This window comes from Orycteropus afer, unplaced genomic scaffold (genome assembly GCF_000298275.1).
Source record: "Orycteropus afer afer isolate SDZICR_OR568_19922 unplaced genomic scaffold, OryAfe1.0 scaffold00024, whole genome shotgun sequence".
NCBI classification, from domain to species: domain Eukaryota; kingdom Metazoa; phylum Chordata; class Mammalia; order Tubulidentata; family Orycteropodidae; genus Orycteropus; species Orycteropus afer.
The window spans coordinates 19,337,421-19,362,245 of record NW_006921611.1 but is presented as its reverse complement, the minus strand read 5'-3'; positions in this window follow the sequence as shown (position 1 = coordinate 19,362,245).

Genomic DNA, 24,825 nt, shown 5'->3' with positions numbered 1-24,825 from the left:
ATCATGACCAAAGTAAGTGAGATGAGGTCTGGCCATTCTTGCTTCCAAGGAGAATTCCACCTGCACCTCCTCCAGGACAGATTTGTTAGTTCTTTCAGCAGTCCATGGTACTATCAGTATTCTTCGTCAACACCACAGTTCAAAAGCATCAACTCTTCTTCAGTCTTCCTTACTCATTTTCCAACTCTCACATACATATGAAGCAATTGAAAATACCATGGCTTAGGTTAGCTGCACATTAATCTTCAAAAGTCTATCTGTCCTGGAAGAATGATAGCTGGAATTTTCCTTTGAAAGCAAGAATGGCCGGACTTCGTCTCAACTACTTTGGTCATGTTGTAAGAAGGAACCATTCCTTGGAGAAGGATATCATGCTTGGTAAAGTGGAGGGTCAACGAAAAAGGGGAAGGCCCTCAACAAGATGGATTGACACAGTGGTATAATGATGGGCTCAGGTATAGCAAGAATTGTGGAGCTGGCACAGTACTGGGCAGTGTTTAATTCTGCTGTACACAGGGTCACTATGAGTCAGAAATGATTCAGTGGCACCTAACACAGTCTTCAAGGAGACATCTTTGGTCTTCAGCACTTGAAAGAGGTCTTTTGCAGCAGATTTGTGCAATGCAATACATTGTCTGAAGTTTTGACTGCTGCTTCCATTGGTGTTGATTATAGAACCAAGTAATATGTAGTCTATGATCACTTCAACCTTTTCTCCATTTATCGTGATGCTGTTATTGGTCCAGCTGTGAGGATTTTTGATTTCTTTATATTGAGACATAATCCATACTGCAGACTGTAGTCGTTAATCTTCATCAGTAAGTGCTTCAAGTCATCCTCACTTTCAGCAAGCAAAGTGTGTTGTATTTGTATTGCAGATTGTTAATGAGTCTTCCACCAATCCTGACACCATGTTCTTCTTTGTATGGTTCAGCTTCCTGGATTATTTGCTCAGCATGCAGATTGAACAAGCATTGTAAAAGTATGCAACCTTGACTCACTCCCTTCCTGATCTTAAGTCACTTAGCATCCCCTTGTTCTGTTCAAACAACAGCCTTCTGGTCTATGTACAGTTTCCTCATGAGTACAATTAAGTGTTCTGGAATTCCCATTCTTATCAATGTTATCCACTATTTGTTATGATCCACACAATCAAATGTTTTTGCATAATCAATAAAACACAAGTAAACATCTTTCTGGTATTCTTTGCTTTGAGCCAAGATCCATCTGACATCAGCAATGATATCCCTCATTCCACATTGTCTTCTGAGTCCAGCTTGCATTTCTGGAAGTTCTCTGTCAATATACAGCTGCAACTGTTTTTGAATTATCTTCAGTAAGATTTTAGTTGCATTTGATATTAATGATGTTCAATAATTTCCACATTTTGTGGGATCAACTTTCTTTGGAATGGATACAAATATGGATCTCTTCCAGTGAGTTGGCTAAGTCTTCCAAATCTCTTGGCAAACCCAGTGAGTGCCTTCAGCACAGCATCCATTTGTTGAAACATCTCAATGGATATTCTGTCAGTTCCTGGAGGCTTGTTTTTCACCAATGCAGCTTGACTTCTTCCTTCAATACCATTGGTTCTTAATCATATGCCACCTTCTGAAATGGGTGAACATCAACCAATTCTTTTTGGTACAATGACTCTGTGTATTCCTTCTACTGTCTTTTGATGTTTCCTGCATCATTCAATATATTGCCCATAGAATTTTTCAATATTGCAACTTGAGGCTTGAATTTTATCCTCAGTTCTTTCAGATTGAGAAATGCCAAGCATGTTCTTCCTTTTTGGTTTTCTAACTCCAGGTCTTTGCACATTTCATTATATTAATCAGCTTTGTCTTCTCGAGCTGCTCTTTGAAATCTTCTGTTCAGCTCTTTTATCTTGTCATTTCTTCCATTTGCTTTTGCTACTCTCTGCTCAGGGGAAAGTTTCAGAGTCTCTTCTGACATCCATTTTGGTCTTTTCTTCCTTTCCTGTCTTTTTAACAGCCTTTTATTCTTCATGGATGATGTTCTTGATGTCATTCCATAATTCCTCTGGTTTTCAGTCATTGGTGTTCAATGCATCAAATCTATTCTTTAGATGGTCTCTAAATTCAGGAGCAATATAATCAAGGTCATATGTTTGCTCTTGTGGACTAATTTTGTCTTCAACTTCAAGTTGAATTTGCATATGAGCAGTTGATGGTCTGTTCCACAGTTAGGTCCTGGCCTTGTTTTGGTTGAAGATCTCAATTGCCTCCTGCCACAGATGTAGTCAATCTGATTCCTGTGTACACCATCTGGTGAAGTCCATGTGTATAGCTGCCATTTGTGTTGTTGAAAAAAAGTTATTTGCATTGAATAAGTCGTTGGTCTTGCAAAACTCTATCATGTGATCTCCAGCATTGTTTCTATCACCAAGGCCATATTTTCAAACTACCAGTGATTCTTCTTAGTTTTCAAGTTTCGCATTCCAATCACCAGTGATAATCAAACATCTTGATTGCATGTTTGGTCAATTTAGACTGCAGAAGTTGGTAAAAATCTTTGATTTCCTCATCTTCGGCTTTGGTGGTTGGTGTGTAAGTTTGAATAATAGTATTAACTGGTGTTCCTTGTAGGTGTATGGATATTATCTTATCATTGACCGTCTTGTATTTCAGGATAAATCTTGAAACATTCTTTGTGATGATGAATGCCAATTCATCCCTCTTCAATTTATCATTCTCAGCATAGTAGATCGTATGTTTGTCTGATTCAAAATGGTCAAAATCAGTCCATTTCAGGTCACAGATGCCTAGTATATTGATCTTTATGCATTCCATTTAATTTTTGACAACTTCCAATTTTCCTAGATTCATACTTTGTACATTCCATGTTACAATTATTAATAGATGTTTGTAGCTATTTCTTCTCATTTTGAGTCATGCCACATTAGCAAATGCAGGTCCTGAAAACTTTACTCTCTCCTCTTCATTAAGATCAGCTCTACTCTTCCCCAGTCATATCTTGAGTGCCCTCCAACATGAGGGGCTTTTCTTCCAGTACTATACCAGACGATGTTTCAGGGCTATTAATAAGGTTTTCCAGTAATATATCAGACAGTGTTTCAATGCTTTTTCATAAGGTTTTCATTGGCCAATTCTTTGAGAAGTGGTTGGTTTCTTCCTTCTTTTGAGTATATCTTAGTCTGAAAGCTCTACTGAAACCTGTCCACCATGGGTGACCCTGCTGGCATTTGAAACACCAGAGGCATAACCTTCAGCCTCACAGCAACACACAAACCACTACAGTAAGGCAAACTGACAGACAATTTTGTCTCCCTTAGTTGTTCCAAACTGTTTCACTTACTTCCTGGTCTCCCTCAATTATTCCAAACTGCTCCACTCACCTCCTGGTATCCTTCAGCTGCTCCAAACCATTGTACCTGGCCCGCTTCCTGGTAACTCTCAGCTGCTGCAAACCACTGCACTGGCCCTCTTCCTGATCTGTCTCCCTCAGCAGCTCTGAATCACTGGTCCTGGCCCAATTCGTCATCTGTCTCCCTCAACTGCTCCAAACCACTGCCCCCGGCCTGCTTCCTTGTCTCTGTCCCTCAGCTGCTGCCAGCCCACTTCCTGGTCTGTCTCCCTCAGCTGCTCTGAACTGCTGTCTATTTGTTGTTGTTGTTATGTGCTGTTGAGTCTGACCCGACTCATAACAACCCCTCCTTTGGTTTCCGAGGCAGTATCACCACAGAAGTACATTGCCCCATCTTCCTTCTGAGGAGTCGCTGGTGGGTTTGAACAGCCAGCCTTCTGGTTAGCAGTCAAGTGCCTTAGGCACTACGCTACCATAGCTCTAGTTTGTAGGCATAACTATATACATGTTTGAATGTGCTACATATATATTCATATATATAATAAAACTCATGGAGGCACAGTTATGCTAGACATATCCAAACACCTCAGGAGATTGGTTTACTGGTTTAAAGGGCTTAAGATCCTAGTGTAGTGGGACAACTCAATCAATTGACATCCACAGTTCATAAAGATGTTCTACTTCCTGGTTTGGTGAATAGTGTCTGAGGTCTTAAAAGACTGAAAGCAGCCATCTAAGATACAACTATCCCACATAGGGCAAAAGAGAGTGAAGGAAACCAAAGACTTACAGAAAGTAGTCCATAGGAGTAATTTGTTGTTGTTGTGTGCCATTGAGTCGGACCCGACTCATAGCAACCCCTCCTTGGGTTTACGAGGCAGTATCACCACGCAAGTAGATTGCCCCATCTTCCTTCCGAGGAGTGGCTGGTGGGTTTGAACCGCCAGCCTTCTCGTTAGCAGTCAAGTGCCTTAGCCACTATGCTACCAGAGCTCCCCATAAACTATAGCCCCTTCTAGACTGAGACCAGGAAAACTAGATGGTGTCTGGCTACCACTACTGACACAGTAGAAGGTCCCAGATAGAATGGGAGAAAAATACAGAACAATATGCAAATTTCTAATAAAAAGTCCAGACTTACTGGACTAATAGACACTAGAGAAACCCCTGAGACTATTGTCCTAATATATCCTTTTAACATGGAACTGAAGCCACTCCTGAAAGTCAGCTTTCAGACAAATAATAGATTGTATTATAAAATAAACAATAACATATGTGAGGATTGTGGTCCTTTAAACAATCAACTAAGACCAAACAAACAACATTAACCAAAGATCAAAGATGGGAAGGGAAGGAAGAGCAGGGAAACTATAGATAAATGGAAACAGAACAAAAAGAATGGAAATAATAAGAATATTGACACATTGTGAAAATTGTAACCAATGTCACAGAACAATTGGTATAAACATTGTTAAATGGGAACCTAATTTACTGTGTAAACTTTCACCTAAAACACAGTAAAATTAAAAAGGAAAAAAAAAAAAAAAAAACTATGGCACAAGTTCTACTCTTCAACATGGGGTTACGATGAATCTAAATCAATCTGACAGCAACTGTCAGACCTTTGGTTTGGATCTTTGGTGCTGGGATGTCCCTGGGTAACACAAACAGTTAACATGCTCAGCAGTTAATCAAAAGGTTGGTGATTTGAATCCACCTAGAGGCTCCTGGTAGCATAGTGCCTAAGGTACTTGACTGCTAACCAGAAGGCTGGCGGTTCAAACCCACAGCCACTCCTCGGAAGGAAGGTTGGGAAATCTACTTCCATCGTGATACTGCCTCAGCAACCCAAGGAGGGGTCGCTATGAGTCTGGCTGACTCGACGGCACATAACAACAACAACAGAGGCTCCTGGGAAGAAAGGTCAGCTGACATGCTTCCTGAAAATCAATCACTGAAACCCTTACAGAGCACAATTCTTTTCTGTCAGATATGGGGTTGCCATGACTCAATATTGACTCAATGGCAATTGGTGGATTTATTGATTGGCCTACTTCATTAGCCTTTCTGATCTCCTCAGACCACAGCATATATTCCTAGTTCCTCACAAGACACTGTGGAGCACACACTGCTTTGGATTTTGGAATGTCTCTCAGTTTATATGCTGTGACACTCCCTCCCACAGTCCAAACAGAAGCTGCTTGAGGGCAAAACATGTCTTGTCTTACATGTTTCTGCCTCTCTAATATCTAAAGCAGACTATGAACCCAATAAAAATGTATTGGTTTATTAGTTATGCTCACAACAAATCTCTATGGAAACAAACAGCTTCACCAGTAATTGAAGCAGCTTTCTTGTTCAGAGTCCTCTCTCACTCCAAACAAACTAAAAACAACCTACCTGTGGTGTTTTGCTGAAAAAATACACCTCCAGTCCTTGCAAACCACATATAGTAGGCATCCCACTTATCCTTCATGTTGTTGTTAGGTGCCATCAAATCCATTCTGACTCATGCTGACCCTATCTATGTACAATAGAATGAAACACTACTCAGTCAGTCCTGTGCCCTCATTACAGTTGTTGTTATGTTCGAGCTCATTGTTTCAGCCCCTGTGTCAGTCTGTCTCATTGAGAGCTTCCTTTTTTCGGCTCACTCTCTACTTCAGCAAGCATGATGTCCTTCTTCAAGGACTTGTCCTTCCTAATAACATGACCAAAGTACGTGAGATGAAGTCTCACCATCCTCGCTTCTAAGGAACATTCTGACTGTACTTCTTCCAGGACAGATTTGTTCATTCTTTTGGAGGGCCATGGTATATTCCATATTCTTCACCAACACCATAATTCAAATGCATCAGTTCTTTATTTTTCCTTATTCATTGTCCAGCTTTTGCATGTAATGAGGTGATATTGAAAATACTGTGGCTTGTCTCAGGCGTCTCTTAGTTCTCAAAGTGATATCTTGGTTTTTAACACTTTAAAGAAGTATTTTGCAGAAGATTTTCCCAATGCAGTATATCTATGCCTCATAGGACCTGGCTGTTTCCGCTGCTTGGATAATCAGAATGCTATAGCTGCAGAATTATAACCATTTCTGTGACTTCTCTGACTTCATTCCACATTTTATTCTGCTGGTGTCAGTGTGATTAGATGGGAAGTTTCTCTTTTATTTATTTATTTATTTAATCCTTCCTCAGCCAAGCCTGCAGTTGAACTCTAAAATTCTAAGCCAATTTCAAGGAGGCATGTTATATGGCAGTATGTATTGTAGGCCTGAAATGGCAGTATATATGCAAAGTAACATGAACTGTTAAGGCAAGACAATCTACAATCCTACAAATATCCTTCATGTATAATTCTTACCACAGGCTTATCTCCCATTAGAGTCAATCCTATGCTGAAAAGCAAAGGATTTTATACAGAAGTAATATGGAGAGAGGTGGTCACACAGCATGCTAAAGGGAATGATGTGGGGAGATGAAGATGTAACCTAAACCCACTGTCATTGAGTCCATTCTGATTCATAGGTGATTCATTGGTTAAGGCATTTGGCTGTTAACAAAATGATTGACATTCAAACCCACCAGCTGCTCCATGGGAGAGAAAGGAGGCAGTCTGCTTCCACAGAGATTTACAGCCTTGGAAACCCTATAGGGCAGTTCTACTTTGTCCTATAGGGTCACTGTGAGTCTGTTAAAATGTAAAGCAGTGAAGAACTATTCTACACTGAAGACATCAGGCTCTAGAGAGTGAGATGCAATAAGCTGTGGTTGGATGCTCAAGGGATAGATTCAGAGAATCAAAAGAAACCCTTAGACTGTGTTTGTTGTTGCCAGTTGCTGTCAAATCAGTTCTAATGCTTAACAACTGTATACAACAAAACAAAACGGTCTTGGTCCTGTGCCAGCTTCATGATTATTGGTATGCTTTCATCTCCCTGCACTGTATTGGACCATATTCTGTTGTGATACCAAAGGTTTTCATTGGCTGATTTTTGGAAGTAGATCACCAGATCTTTCTTCCTAGTCTGTCTTCATCTGGAAGATTTGCTGAAATCTGTTCACCATGAGTGACCCTTTTGGTATTTGAAATACTGGTAGCATAGCTTCTAGCATTCTAGCAACATGCAAGCCACACAATACAACAAACAGATAGGTGATGGAGACTGTCTAAAAGGATTGTGTCTACAAAAAGATCCTGATAAAAGTTAATTAAATCATGGATCTCAGAGTTAGGGGCAGTCATGGTCTTTGAATCCAGGGATGAGAAGAAATTTGATTAAAGTTAGTATGCAAAGATGGTAAAGATCATGACATATTTTGTTGGTTCCCCTGCATTCTGTGCCTCCCTTGCAGTTAGGGTGGACCATGTGACTATCTCTGGCCAATGAAATATGAGTTTTGTATCTATACCAGATTGAGGCAGAGGAAAGGCTTTGTGTGATTGTTTAGTCTATTTCTTTCCTGATAATGCAATCAAGAAGGTTCTCTATTCCAGATGGAGCAGCTACAACATGATGGAGCCTCTATGAGTCAGGTTATCTGAGTTTTTGCATGGAGTAGAGCCCTCTAGCCAATCTATAATGGGCATTGGTATGGGTGAGAAAAACGGACTTTTGTTGTTGTTTTACGTCACTGAAATTTTGAGAATGTTTATATTGTAGCACATCCAATCTATCTTGACAGATACAGTGGAATTCAAGTTTATAATAGCACAATTCTAGGATTAGTAGGTCTTTCAAAGATAGAAGCTAAAGGAAAGCAATCCTCTTCACTTTAAATCAGGAGAGGTTCTTCACTAATTCATTCATTTAATGATTCACTTATACTGTAATTCAGTAAAACATACATTCACTGAGAATGTGTTGTCTGTCTGTACCAGGGTCAGGGATACAAAAGTGAATAAGGCAGTGTAGGAGGGGAGGCAGATAGGCAGGAAAAATGAATATCATGTAGGGAAATGTGTTGTAAGAGATGGATATATATGTTCCTCCAGGAGTGTTGGAGAGACTCCAATCTGATTAAAAAGGCCAGGCAAAGTTTCCCAGCTAATTTATCCTGAGTGGCAAGAAAGGTTTTGTCAAGAAGCTGGATAAGGAAAAGACATTTTTGTTAGAGGAAACAACACACACGAATGCTCAGCAGTACAAAAGAGCTAGATAGCTTAGTTCTTAGGATAAAGAGGCAAGTTCAGGATCATAATAAGCCTTTGCCAAGAAGTTTGGATTTTCTTTCAGGCCATGGGGAGCCATTGAAGAATTTTAAGGGAAGTTGTACTAAGATCTCTGTTAGGCAAGTGTTGTAAGAATCCAGGTACCAGGTGACAAGAATTTAAGGAAAAATGGTAACCGAGGGCACAAAGGAGCAAAACAATTCCATTCTGGTCTATAATCATTATTCAAGTGGAATTTGGGCCACTAGATTGTATCAGGAACTTTCTCCCATAGAGAACAGACAAGTCTCTTTCCAGCACTCTGTTTTTATGCAGCAGGGACTCAGATACCATGAATGACCATCCCAGAAATCCTGGGTTTGTTTCTAGCTCCCTTCATAGGCCAGTGGACTCTGCAGGGATGGTCTGGAAATAATGAAGCTTAAGAAAGTCTCTGAAAATAATCAAACGTATTGTCTCCTGGTACTGCGTCCTGCTCATTAACTTATTGTGGAGACTCATTAATCCAGTGTAAAACTGTAATTAAAAATAATCTCCTTTTCTTGGAGAAGCAGGGAGGGAAGGGGTTTCCAAATGGAAAAACAAATAAATAGGCTGATTACCAGAGTCAGAACACGATGATGGCAATTCACCTTTCTCTCCCTTTCTGTAAATTTCTTTTTATTGAAGAAGCTGCAAGCTTTTGCATTTAACCAGTTTCCTTTGAATATGTGTAGAACTTTATGGCTTCTCAGCTCCTATTCCCACTCTTGGTCTCATTTGCTTCTCTCACCATATCTGGGTGGCAGGTGGTGAAGCTGTGATGACCTCAGTTAACAAATGAAGAAACTATGGCCAGTAGCTTAGGAAGACTTGCCCAAGGTTTACACAGGAGGCTAGAGCGCAGCTTCCTTGAATCTCAGTCTGGAGCTCACTCCACTTCACCAACCTGGTATCTAAAACTAAACAGTGGCACATTGGAGCTGCAGGGTGAGTGTATGGGGCACATGTAGGGGCAGAATCAAAAATCAAAATCACAAGTTTCTGGGTCAGGGAGAACTACTTTGAATTCTACTTCTACCATTCATTCATTGTGTGTGACCTATGCCAATCATTAAAGATTCTGGGACTCAGTTTTTTCATCAGTAAAATGGGGTTATAATTAAAAAAAAAAAACACTGTCATCAAGTCAATTCCAATTCATAGTAACACTTTAGGACAGAGTAGAATTGCTCCATAGAGATTCCAAGGCTATAAATCTTTACAGAAGCAGATTGCCTCATCTTTCTCCCACAGAGCAGCTGGTAGGTTTGAACTGCTGACCTTTTGGTTAGTAGCCAAATGCTTTAATCACTGGGCCACCAGAGCTCCTAAACTAACTCACTGACATCAAGTAGATTTGATGCATAGTGACCCCTCCTTGGGTTTCTGAGGCAGTATCTCTACAGAAGTAGATTACCCATTCTTCTTTCTGAGGAGTGGCTGGTGGGTTTGAACTGCCAACCTCTGGTTAGCAGTTAAATGCCTGAGGCACTACACCAGCAGAGCTCCCACCAGAGCTCCTAGCCTTTATTAATTCAGCAAATATTTGTTGAGCAGCTACTATATGTCAGACACTGGTCTAGATAGTGGGAATATAGCATTGAGCAAAACAAATTATCTGCCTTCATGGGACTTAAAGGAGTCATTGTGACATAATGGTTAAAGTGCTCACCTGTTAACCAAAAGGTCTGCAGTTTGAAACCACCAACCATGCCATGGGAGAAAGATGTGGCAGTCTGCTTCTGTAAAGATTTAAAGTCTTAAACCCTACAGGGAATTTCTACTTTGTCCTTTATGGTTGCTAAGAGTCAAAATTGACTTGATAGCAGTGGATTTGGGTTTTGGATAAACTTCTATTATATTGGGGAATAGAGGGAGACAGTCAATACTTAACACATAGGTTGTATTAAGGGTTGAATGAGATAGCATAATACATGCTAAGGAAATATTCATCCCTCTGCTTGTAATATCTCCTACCACAGGACTGATTCTATAGCAAGTTATAAACCAGAAATCTCCTTTTATGTTCCATCTTACCAATTCCATTTCCCACTGACTCCTCCTCTCTTATCACTGTTTCTAGTAAGCACAGAGCCTGTTCCAGTTCTAGCAAATACTCTAGCCCTTCTAAAGAGTACCCGGCATGATTATAGGGGACCTCACATATTAACAACGATTTTAGTTAAAAAAAAAAAAAAAAAAAAAAAAGCCTAAATGACCTGAAGGAATAAATCTTGAACCTTGGGATTTCAGGCCATTTGACAGTCCTGGGGTGGGTATGGGGGGAATTTAGTTTGGTTCTACTGCCTGTTTGTACATCATCCTTTGAAATTAGGTATGTTGTGCTCAGAGGCAGGTCCTCTATTATAAACACAGGCAGAATAGTTGGCTAGTACACTGGGAGGGTCTAGTGGTTTTCAAGATGAGATTCTGGGAGTCCTTGGGACACCCTAGTGTTCTCTCAGGGGAGGAGAGAGACACTGACAATTCTGAGCTGGCTCCACTCTCTCCACCCCCATTCACTTCAACCTCACAGCATCAGTCTTACAGATCAGAGTTCTAGTAGGTAGCTCTAATTCTCCAGCTAAATTTTCCCAGCATGGGCCTTGACTTCCCACCTGAAATGTCCCAGATGGCACAATGAACAAACTCCACCACTTCAGGGAGTACAGTTACAAAAATATGGATTGCAGATTGGAATCCCCACTTCCACTACACACAGTAAGTCCAAACTGTTCCCAATCCTCAATGTGCACTGAGTTAAGGAATGTCCCAAAGTCTTCCCCAGAGATCAGGGGCAGTTTCATGCATGCCATGGAGGCAGTATTCTGTTGTAAGGTAGTCTTTCACTCCACCCAAAGAGCACAGACTTAAGATGCAGATGGCTCTGGGAGAGGACACCAAGTGCCAGCGATTTTGTCCTTTTCCTGAGCCCAGTGACAGATGACGATGATAAGTGATATGCTCCAGAGGTTGGAAAGAATCTGGAAAAAAGAGTGGGGAGAAACACTGGGCCCCCAAGACATAAGTCATTTGCTTAGCATTCGAGTCATGAGGCCTAAGGCATTTGTCTGCCAACCAGAAGGCTGGTGGTTCAAACCCACCAGCCACTCCTCAGAAAGAAATTTGGGCAATCTACTTCCGCAGTGATACCACCTCGGAAACCCAAGGAGGGGTCACTATGAGTCAGATCCACGTCAATGGCAGTGAGTTTTATGGAAGGAAATTTAGTAAAGATTCATTCTGTAGCCAGATGGGCCCAGAGCTTGGCTATACTCTAGGAGATGGAAAGATGTGGCAGACGCAGATCTTTCCCTCAGGGGATCAGCTTGAGGAGAGGAAAATATGAATTTGGGCATCAGCTAAAGACCACTTGGGAACTCTTGTTCTGTAAGATGCTCTCTGATACTTGATTAAATTATTTTGATGCTTAGAAACCATTCTCACAAAGAGAAAATAATAAGAGATAATTATTGAACAAAGGAGCTCTGATAAGACATTTGGTTGCTAATCAGAAGGTCGGTGGTTCAAACCCACCAGGGGCCCCACAGGAGAAGGATGAGGCAAACTACTTCCATAAAGATTTACAGCTGTGGAAACTCTATGGGGGTCACTATAAGTCATAAATGACTAAATGGAAATGGGTTTGGTTTTTGGAATTATTGAACAAAGTGCTCTAATTGCATAGTGGTTAAGACATTTGGCTGCTAACCCAAAGGTCAGTGGTTCAAACCCACCAGCTCCTCCACTGGGGAAAGATAAGACAGTCTGCTTCCATAAAGATTTATAGCCTTGGAAAACCTATAGGACAGTTCTACTCTGTCTTACAGGGTCCTATGAGTTGGAATCAACTTGATGGCAGTGGGTATGTGCCTGATGTTTACATGGATGGACTCATTGTCTTTTCACAAAAGCCATATGTGAAAGATACTATGATGGCTGTTATAGCCATTTTAGAGAAGAGCAAAATGAGGCTTCAACAGATTAAGTAGCACCCCAAAGTTTCCTAGTTAGGGAAGGAAAAGGCATCAAACCCAGACATACTGCCTCAGTAGTGTCAATACCAGTTGCCATCATGTTGACTCCAACTCATGATGATCCCACATGTGTCAGAGTAGCACTGTGCCCCATAGGGTTCAGTAGCTGATTTTCAGAAGTATGTTTCCAGGTCTTCCAAGGAGACTCTGGATGGACTTGAGTCACCAATCTTTCAGTTCATAGCTGAGCATGTTAACTCTTTGAACCACCAAGGAACTCAAAAACGTTTTCAGTGAAGAAACTATTGAACATCCTGGAAAGTATTACACATTTGCTGAACAATAAATACATGGCACTTGGTTTCCATCCAACAAGGGAAGGATATTGAGGCCAGAAACTAAAATGGCTGGAATGTCTACTGTGTGCCTGCCAGTACCTGATGCCACTTACTGTGTTATCTCATTGGCCCTCACTCCAACAACTAGGTGAACTAGGCGGTTGAGTCACCATTTCACGAATGAACAATCAGAATCAGAGAGGAATTTGCTCAGAGACCCACAGCTAGAAAGAGGCAGTACCGAGATTGAAACCAAGGTCTGGTTGCCAAACCAGGACTTATTTTACTCCACACTCATCACCTTCTGTGGAGAAACCAACAATGAGATGAAGGGATGATGAAGAGAAGGACAGGGTCTCAGGGGAGGAAAGAGAGTAGGGAGAAAGCTCAGAAAGAATTCTAAGGATAGCTCTAAGAGCCAGGAAGGCAGTGAAGCCTTCCTGGAGGAGGCAAGGCTGAACTGAGCCCTGATGCTTGGCTGGGGTTTGGTTGTGTGACTGCTGGAGTAGGGAGTGCAGAAAGGATGGTTGTCCACACTTCTCCCTCAGCAAGAAGGTTGAGCCATAAACCACAGATGAATCAGTGGCTAAAGGCTTTTGAAGACACTGCTAGCAAACAGCTTAATTGCACCAGGCAATCCTTGCTATCCCCTCAACAGATAAATAGCTGCCACAGAAGGCATTAATTGGAATAGCTTAAATATCTGCTATTTATTTACTGTTACAGAGCAGGCTACCATTTGAGCATCCAATACGGAGGCCTGCCTGGATTTCAGCCCCCACCCCTTTTCCTCATCTCCCCATTCATCTCATCAAGCTCCTCAAATCTAACTGCCTCCTCCTCCCCTCTTTTTTGGGAGTGGTGCCAGATCAGCGTTTTTATTTTATGTTGCCTGATTTATCTGTTCTCTGAAACTTTCATTTCAACTTGGAGGATGTTCAAAGTAAAGCTCACCCTGTTACAGACTTAATTGGACCATATTTCAGTCCCAGTGCATCTGTTCAGTGTGGCTTCCTTATCTTGGGTCCATAAACTTTTATTAAGTTATATATCAGGGAATATACATATATATTCCACTAACATGTTTTGGATCATTTTGCTCCTTTTTTTTCTCCTTTTCTTTTTGTTGTTTTTGTTTTCACAAAGGAGCAATGCCAGCAACCTCACAGGGAGGTAGAATAGAGCTTAGTCTTTTTCCCTATCTTTGTTTAAACCAGAAAGGACAGGGTCACATTAACCTCAATTTAGTTCAGCGACTCCTTGTCAGAGTCTGTATTCTACTAATTTCCATTTGGTTTATTGGGTATGTTTGATATGCTAATTCTTAACACCCTTCACCCTAGCCCCTTCCAGGAAATTTGTCTTTCAATAACACAGCTCAAGGGAGGAGGGGAAGAGAGAGAAGGGAACCTGGATAATTTTGAAAAAGAAAACAAGCTTAAAGCCCAACAAGGAAAACTGTTCCCTCAATTCTGTTAGTAATTTGAAATATCAGTTTTAAATAGATGCAGAATTACCATGCCAACCCAGACGGAAAACCTACCTCCTCCTTGGGTCCCTGACAGTAACAGGCCCAGGATTCTGGCTTCCTCATTTGACAGTCTAGATTGAGGCTCTGATTGGTTGCCCATCACTGATGTCACAATTGTTAGAATTTGCTGGAGTAAAACTTCCCTCCCTTGGAAATTATTCTAGATCTCCTCCAGTCCCCTGGGTTCAGATCTTGCTGAATCAAGTTACAGAAGCACTACTGGAGGATGGTTTTCCCAAAAAAGAAATTCTGGGAAGCCACTGAATATTGGAAAGCATGCAGAGTGGCAGGATTCCAGCAGCAATGACTGTTCCCCAGTTCCATGTGAAGAGGAGAGCTTCACTCTCTCCAAACTGTGCAGCAAAACTCTCTCGGATTAAGCTTGCATCCACGATTCTTGTGCTGGTGTCCACTGAATTTTAAAAGCTCATCAAAATTCCCAAGGCCAAGTGCAACACTTCCCAGCATCACTCTAACCTGCATATATATTCATATATCAGTCAGCTAATTAGATCTGCTGTTCAACTTCAGGCCCTTGGAGAGCATTTTCCTAATAGAGTTGGGGATCCTCTTGTACCTTTGCCTCCAGCACCATCCCCCAGCCATGATTACTGATCTTCTTTTCTCTGGGCATTCTTCTAGTGTCTGGGGGAAGGACACCCTTGTCTTTGTTCCCTCTCCCACTCAGAGCCTTCAGCATCTTTACCAACTATTCTCAGTCCCTGAAGGAACCTGCCATCCCCTTTCAAAAGGGCTCTTTCTCATTTTCCCAATTTATTTGTGGAGACCTTTATTTAAAGATTGTAGTGGAAAGAGAATTGACTGTGTAATCAGACAGACCTAGGATTGAATCCCAGCTCCACCATTAGTTCTCAAGCTTTCGACAAGTTATTTAACCTCTCAGGGTCTGTGTGAAATGGATACCACTTAATTGAGTCTATAGGATATCTTGAGATTTAGACATGATGCATGTAAAAACAGAGTGCAGAGCCAGGCTCATGGCTGCATTGTTATTATTATTAATATTAGTATTTTATTAGTAGTATCATGATTATCACTATCATTGCCATTATTATTATTATCATCATGTTATTAGTAGTATTATGTTATACTTTCATTATTTTACTATCATTTTTTTATAGATGAAGAAGATGAGCCAAGTGGTTCATCTATCCAATGTGAATTTTTAAATGCTATTAAATAAAAAACATAAATTGAAAATATACTCTGCACAGGTGTGCCATCTTAGATGTCTGCTTACCACACTTCACCTGGGAGAAGATCGTGAAGGCAAAGGGGACTTGAACTTTATTTTATGGGCAATGGGAAACTACTAAAAATATTTAAGAAGTGGGGAGTAGAGATGCTTGATTAGATCACTCTGATAGCAGGTGGAGGAAGGATGCCAGTTTGAAAGATTGGAGGAGATGAGGCCAGCTGGGAGCTTGTAGACTATGCCAGGCAGAAAATGATGGGAGTTTGATCAAAAGCCATGAGAGAAGAGGTGGAGAGGAGAGATTAGGCTGCAGAGCATTTTGTAAACAGAAACAATAAATCTTGCTTGGTGAGTGGTTATAAGGGTTGAGAAAGAGAAACAAGTCAAACCTAACTCCAGGGTAGATTAACTGCATACTTAGTCTCAGAAGAAAGGCCTGGCAATCTACTTCTGAAAAATCAGCCATGGTAAACTCTGTGGAGCACAGTTCTACTCTGACACACATAAGGTGACCATGATTTGGAATTGAATTGATAGCAACTGGTTTGGTTTGGTTATCAATATCCAAGGAGAATGTGACTGGGAAATACTGGAGGACAATCAGGTCTGGGTGGAATTGAGCAAGAGACAATGAGCTCTGAACTAGTCTAAAATTGCTCAAGTTGTGGGAAAGTGGTCCTTTCTTAACAGCCTGGTCCCTTCTTAACAGCCTCTTGTCACAGTGTTAAAGAACTCACACTCTGAACTCAGGCAGCCTGGGCCCAAATCCTAGTTCTATCTCTCACTAATGATGTGACATTGTGTGATTTATTGTCTTATCTGAGTTTCTTTAATATAAAATTGAAATAATGCTGGAAATTTAAAAGATTATTATAAGGGTTAAATAAGATAACCTTTACAAAATGCTTAGTGCAATCACTGATACCTGGTATATATTAGTTATTATGACTATGTTCATATATTGCAGCATTGGGTGTGTGTCTGTATTAGGCTAGAAATAATTTCTGTTGTATATGTTCATATATTGCAGCATTGGGTGTGTGTCTGTATTAGGCTAGAAATAATTTCTGTTGTTGTTGTTGTTATGTGCCGTCGAGTCAGCCCCGACTCATAGCGACCCCTCCTTGGGTTTCCGAGGCAGTATCACTACAGAAGTAGGATTGCCCAAACTTCCTTCCAAGGAGTGGCTGGTGGGTTTGAACCGCCAGCCATCTGGTTAGCAGGCAAGTGTCTTAGCCACTATGCTACCTTTCTAGCACCCTTTAAATCTTACCATATGCCTATAGGTGTGCCTGGTACTTTACCTGTAGGTAAATTCAACCCTATTCCTAGCCCTGATGCTGTAGGACAACTGTTGCATGCAATAGTTAATATAGCTGGATCTCTGTTTATGTTCTATTTCATTTCAATATTCTCTGCTTCCTTAGGAGTTACTGTCTGGGATATACTTCTTGATACCCTTGCCTTCAGTGGAACAGTATTTTTAAATGCCCTCTTTTGTCACTGTGTTTTCCTTCACAGAGATTACAGAGCCTTACAAATAGTAAGAAGTTCCTTCTTTAAGGAATAGTCTCTTTGTTGCTTCATTTATTCAATAAATATGTATGGAGAACTGACTGTGTGCACAAGTCACCTTGTCAGGCGCTGGGGACATGACAGCAGGCAGGATGGACGGTTCCTTAATCATGAGTCTGATAAATGGATAACAAGTAGATAAAAAGGAAACAAACAGATTAACAAAATGAACACAGGTTGTAATTAGTGCTAAGAAGGAAATAAACGGCATGTTGTGATGGATAATGATGGCAGATGGTCAGAAGAGATCTTCTGAGGAGGTGACACTGAAACTGAAGGATGAGAAAAACTAGCCACTTATAGAACAGATGAGAGCATTCCAAGCATAGGAAACACCCAGTGCAAAGACTGAGGTCAGAAATGGCTTGGTGTGTTCTAGGGATTGGCAGAAGGCCACAAAGCAGCACGATGCGATAGATATAGAATGTGAGCCACATGAGTGATTTTAAACTTCTTGTAACCACATTTTAAAAAAAAATGCTAAATTAATTGTATTAATATATTTTATTTAACTCAATGCAGTCAAAATATTATCATTTTAACATGCAGTCATTTTTTAAAATAGCTAATGACATACTTTACTTACTTTTATGCATGATGAGTCTTTAAATCCTTGTGTGTCTTTTACACTTAAAGCTCATCTCACTTGGCACTGGCCACATTTCAAGTATTCAATGGCATGTATAACCTGGGATTTCTATACCGAACAGGACAACACTAGATTAAATGAGGGGTCACTGTGCAAGGTGACATTGGTGAAACAGGCATGGCTAGTGATGCAAGACCTTGTGGAATATGCTGAAGAGGCTAGGTGTTACTCTAAATGTAATGGGAACTAATGTAGCTTCTGTGTAGAGAATGATTTCTAAAGGAGTAAGAAGGGAATGAAAGAGCTAAGGTCAGAGACTATTGTAATAATATAGGTGATAGATGAGAGGGGCTTGGACAAAAGTATTGGTACTGAGAAAGAAAAGTTTAATTTAAGGAATTGGCTTACCTGGTTGTGGGGGACTGGCAAGACCCAAAATCAATAGGTCGGGTTACAGACTGGAGACTCTTGCAGCTTATGTCCAAAAATCCATAGGTCAGGAGACAGGAAAAGTAAAAAGTTCTGGAAAGATGTCTGCCTTATGTTGGGTTCTCTAGAGAAGCAAGACAAATGAGAGAGAGAGGAGAGATTTATCTCAAGGAAATGGCTCTCACAGTTGTGAAGACTGTTGAGTTGCAAATCCACAGGTCAGGCATCAAGCTGGAGACTTCTGATTCACATGGTTACAGGGGCTGAAGAAGCCACAATGGATAGGTCAGACACCAAGCTGTTGACTCACAGGGTTGTGAAAGCTGGGAAATGGCCAAACAGGCAGGTCAGATGACAGGCAGCTAGCTCAGGTCCCAAGAACTGGAGTTCAGATGATTAGCTGGATGCAGATTCCAGAGCAAGGGAGAACCATGCTAGAGAATTCATAAATATATTGCATGCAGGCCACACCCACAAGAAAACTCCCCTTACATCAGAGTAAGGGTGTGACTGGAGTAAGGGCATGACTCTAGTAAGTGTGCAACTTGAATAAGGGTGGGACTTGAGTAAGGGTGAGACTTGAGAGACAATTTTTTATAAGGCTGTGACTCAAGATACATCCTACACTAATCCTGCCATATTAATATCTAGAGATTATAATTTACAGCACATAAAATGGAGAATAATTAAATCACAAAATAAAGGATAATTACATCAAATCATGACATGTAGGATAATTGCATCAGATTACAAAATGGAGAACAACCACACATTGCTCAGAATCATGGCCTAGCCAAACTGACAAGTAATATTAACCATCACAATGTCTTTTTATAGTCCAGAGACAGAATGCATCTTAGGAAAACACCCCTTTTACTCTTAAGGCCTTCAACTGATTGGATGAAGCACACTCACACTTGATTGAATGAGGCACATTCACATTATGGAATATAATCTGCTTTACTAAAGGCCAACTGATTTGATCACTTATAAATACTTCATAAGAGCAACTGGACTAGTGTTTGAGCAAACAGCTAGATACTATAGGCTAGCCAAGTTGGCAAATAAGGGGCAAACTTTCATGCTTAGTTTTGTCATATTGAAACTCATACACATCTCCTTAAACCATATTCAATCTATAAATAAAGACAATAACAAAGGCATATTTCTGCCTAATATGATACACTATCTTGTGTACAATGAAACATATTCTAACACCTTTTTCAGAGATGATACAAAGTTAATACATATTATTTTATAATAAATAATGGGATAAAAGGGAGAAGAAAACAAAGATATTATAGGTAGATGATAGATACAAAGACACATTAATGTAGTATAATATAAAATATGGTGAAAGCAATGAATATACCAGAAAGAGGTTTACCTGTGTTTTATTGATTGATCAAAGGCATTCAGTTGTGTGGATAATAACTAATTATGGACGATCTTGTGAAGAATGGGTATTATAAGACACTTAATTGTGCTCATGAGGAACCTATAGACCAAGAGGCAGTTGTTCAAAAAGAACAAGGGGATATTGCATGGTTTAAAATCAATAAAGGTGTGTGTAAAGGTTTTATCCTTTCACCATACTTATTTAATCTATATGTTAAGCAAATAATCATTGAAGCTATAAGAATAATGTGACATAAGGACTGGAAGAAGACTCATTAATAACTGTCATATGCAGATGAAATAACCTTGTTTGCTGAAAGCAAAGAGAACTTGACTATAGCCTTTGGTATGGATTACACTTCAACATTAAAAAAAAAAAAAGAATTCCTCACAACTGGACCAATAAGTAACATTATGATAAACAGAGAAAAGGTTGCATTTGTCAAGGATTTCATTTTACTTGGATACATGATCAACACCCATGGAAATAGCAGTCAAGAATTCGAACAACATATTGCATTGGACAAATCTGCTGCAAAAGATCTCTTTAAAGTGTTAAAGAGAAAAGATATCACTTTGAAGACTAAGGTGTGCCTATCTCAAGCCATGGTATTTTCAATCACCTCATAGGCATGTGAAAGCCAGACAGTGAATAAGAAGGCCAAAGAAGCATCTATCTATACATTTGAATTATGGTGTTGGTGAAGAATGTAGAATATACCATGGACTTCCAGAAGAATGAACAAATCTCTCTTGGAAGAAGTACAGCCAAAATGCCCTTAGAATTGAGTATGGTGTGACTTCATCTCACATAGTTCAGACACATTATCAAGAGGGACCAGTCCCAGAGAAGGACATTATGCTTAGCAAAGTAGAAGGTCAGTGAGAAAGAGGAAGACCTTCAATGAAATGAATTGACATTGTGGGAGTAAAAATAGAGTAAGCATTGTAGATGCCCATGTTGTTGCCTAGGAGACAGGCAAATAAGAATGCCAAATGGGCAGTTGGATCTGAGTCTCTAGTGTGAAGGAAAGGTCTGCCTGAATATACACATTCAGTAGTCATCAGAATGTAGACAGTATTCAGGAAAAGGATGCACTTACTTAGGGAGAATGAGTCAACAGAGAAGAAACAAGGGCCCAGCAGCAAACTCTGAGTTTCTTCCTAATGTAGATATCAAAGAGGAGAACACAATAAGGGAGCCTGAGTAGCAGGGTAATGTGTTTCACTACTCCTTACTGATTTTCATGAGCTATTCTTTCTGCTGGAGTCCCTGGTGGTACAGTTAGTACGAATGAAAAGGTGAGAGGTTGGAGTCCACCCAGAGGCATCTCAGAAAAAAAATCTGATGATTTACTTCCAAAAAAATCATCCATTAAAAACCCTATGGAGCAGTTTGACACACATGGAATTGCCATGAGTTGGAATCAACTCAACAGCAACTGGGTGGCTTGTTTTCTTTCTGTGAGATATTCTTCCTTTCCTCTACTCACCAGCCTCCTACTTGTCTAGATCCAGCTCAAAAATCATCTCCTCTAGATTTTTCCTCAGAGATTCTAAGGCAAAGTTAACCATTCCCTCCTGTGTCAATTTTCTGTGGCTGCCATAATAAATTATCACAAATTGGTGGCTTAAAACAACAAAAATTTATTCTTTCACAGCTCTGGAGGGCAGAAGTCCAAAATCAAGGTGTCAGCAGTACCACACTCCTTCTAAAGACTCTAAGGGGAAATTCTTCCTTTATTCTTCCAGCTTCTGGTGACTCCATGTGTTCTTTGGCTTATAGAAGCATAGCTCCAATCTCTGCATCCATCTCCACGTGGCCTTTTCTTTGTGTACATGCCTGTCCTCTTTTCTCTGTGTCACTCCTTTATATGTCTCCTAAAAGGACACATGTTGAATTTTGGGCCCATCCAGATAATCCAGGATGATCCATCTTGAGATTCATAATTAAATGACATCTCCAAAGATCCACTTTCCAAATAAAATAACACTCATAGGTACCAAAGGGTGGGACACACACGTATCTTTTGGGAGCTACTGTTTAATGCACTACACCTCCTCTGAGCTCATCCATCTCTTTGTAGTCACCTCCAATACAGTAAGTAACAGAAATACAATTGTTTTCTTCTGGTTAGAACATGCATTTTCAACAAGGCAATATCATCTCCAGCGAGGAAGAAAAACAAATGGTTGGAGTTGGGGAGGAAGCTTATTCTTTTCACGTATAAAGTGCAAATATACAAATAGTACATAAACAGATATACAATATGTCTGTGGTTTTAAATCTTCATGCAAGAAGAATGGGCAATTGTGGGGGAAAAGTACATATACGCTCCCGGGGAGGGGAAAATTGATAGTGTAAAAGGAGCTTGAGAACTGATTCAAGTATTACCATGAAAGGTAGAATGTCATGTTCATTCCTTTGATTGTCACATCCACACTTCTACACCCCATCATACCCACACACTTACCACCCCAAGAGTACCAGTATGAGGCAAAGCACAGAAAAGATGGCTTGATGAATTCATGATAAACAGACGTCTTCCTCCTAATCTTAGATGCTTCATTTAAAGTATAACTCCAAAAGAGAACCTACAGATTTGGAAAAAAATATTTGGCAATGGCATATCTAACAAATCTCTAAAATTTATAGAAAACGTCAACACCTCAACAACAGAAAGATGAACAATCCAACTAAAAATTTAAACATGGACAAAGGACATGAACAGACACTTCACTAAAGAAGATATTCAGACAGCCAACAAACACTGGAAAAAAATGTTTGTGATCTTTAGCTATCAGAGAAATGGCAACCAAAACAACAATAAGCTTATCATCTCACCTCAGCAATAACAGCAAAGTTCAAGAAGACAAAAAAACAACAAATGTTGGTGAGGGTGTAGAAAGATTGGAACTCTCATACACTGCTGGCAGGGCTGTAAAATGGTGAAACCATTATGGAAAATGGTATGGCACTTCCTTAAAAAGTTGGAAAGAGAAATACTATTTGATCCAGCAGTTCCACTCCTAGGTATATTTCTTAAAGAAGTGAGACCTGGGACAAAAATAGATATATGCATACCTATGTTCATTGCAGCACTATTCACAATAGCAAAGAGATTGAAACCATTTAAGTGCCCATCAGTGGATCAATGAACAAACTATGGTACATACACACACTGGAATAGCATGTAACATTAAAGCATAATGAAAAATCCACAAAACATCTCATAATGTGAATGTAGTTGAAGACATCATGTTGAATGAAATAAGTCAATCATGAAAAAACAAATATTATTTGAGTACACTATTATTAAAAGTCATGGGAAGATTTGCAGATGGAAAGAAACATTCTTCGATTGTTACCAGGAATGGGAGGAAAAGAGAGGGAAAATTACTAACGAGGTAAGAGACACATATTGATTTGGATGAAGGGAAAAGCAATATACAAAAAGTGGATGACCAGAACAATATCACTAAGGAAATGAAAAACATGAAAAAGTGCACAAGAGTTACAAACAACAAAGGGAAACACTACTGCATACACAATCCTGCATTGTCAGTAACAATAAATATCAATCTATAAGTGTACACATAGGTAGACAGGCAAGATGATCAGGTAAGAGTGGCCAAATGGGACTAAAACTACAACCATATTTAGGTTTGGCAAATGACAGTTCTTTTCTTTTCTTTTTTTTAAATTGTGATTTGGGTGAAAGTTTACAGAGCAAATTCACTTTCCATACAGCAGTTCACATACACTTTATCTCATGACATTGACTACAATTTATCACAATGCAACAGCTCCCCTCTCCCTTTCTTCCATAGTTACCTCTTCCCTGTGTCCTTCCCTCCATGCACTCCTGCCCCCTGAGCTGTCTCTCTGTCTATATATAACCCTTTTATTTTCCCATGAGTGTTCTCTCCAAGAAGTGTGTTTATCTAATGTTGATGTTCACCTCATATGCCCTGTCTTTTGTTTGGTTGGAAGCCACAGGTATGGGTTCAGTTCCAGACCTGAAGGGCAGCTATGGGCCATAGTCTCAGTGGTTCCGTCAGGCTCTATCAGACCAGCAAACCTGGTCCCTTTTTTTTTAAAAACGATATTGAGTTTTGTTCCATACTGTTCTCCCATTCTATCCAAGATCTCCCACATAGATCCCCCTCTGAGGGTTGACAGTGGTAGCCAGGCACCATCTGGTTCTTCTGGTCTCATAGTCATAGAGGCTGAGAATCCCATGGTGTACTAGTCACTTGGACCAATTTTTTCCATGAATCTTTGGTTTTCTTCATTCTTCTTTGCTCTGGACAAGAAGAAACCCATTGTTGCATCTAGATGGCCACTTGCAAGCTTTTAAGATACCAGTCACTACTCGCCAAAGTAAGAGTGGAACAATATTTTGTGTAGTATGTTATGCCAATTGAGCTTGATGTCCCATGTGACTATGGTCCTGACCCCACAGGTCCAACTACTAGGTCCCTCTGGGTAGCTGGATGTGGCCAAGAAGTGACTACACCCTTGTCCCTTGTAGTGTTTGGAAGATGATATTTCTATATACATATCTGTATGAGCTGCAAAGATGTCTATGTATGTAGTAGAATTAACAGGTGACAAAGTTATGAATGAATACTTATTAGTGATAACCAAACACTTTAAGGGAATGAGCCACTGAGCCTGTTGAAAGGGACAACAAGGTCAATTGGAATAACACAGTCCAATGTTCTACACACAACTTTGGTAAGTAGTAACTGGGGCAAGTAGTAAGCTTGCAAGTGGCTAACTAAGGTGCAATGATTGGTCTTTCCTCATCCAGAGTAAAGGAGAGCAAAGAAAATCAAAGATTCATGGAAAATATTATTCCAAGGGACTCGTGGACAAGTGGACTTAAGCTCCCAGACCCTGAGACTAGCAGAACTAGATGGTACCCACTACCAGCACACAATAGGAGATCATAGAGTGGGAGAAAAATGTGGAATAAAACTCAAAATAATGAAAAGACCAGGCTTACTGGCCAGAGACAGATGGAACCCCCAATTGTATGGCCGTTAGTCATTCTTCAAGCCTGGAACTGAACTCACACCCTGGATCGACTTTCTGCCAAATAATAAGCCTATGAGGTGAAAAATTACACCAGCGAGGTATGCACTCCTTAAAACAATCAACCATAAGAGATCAAAAGGGCAGCATTTGCCAGGGGATAAAACTCAGAAGGCAGGAATGG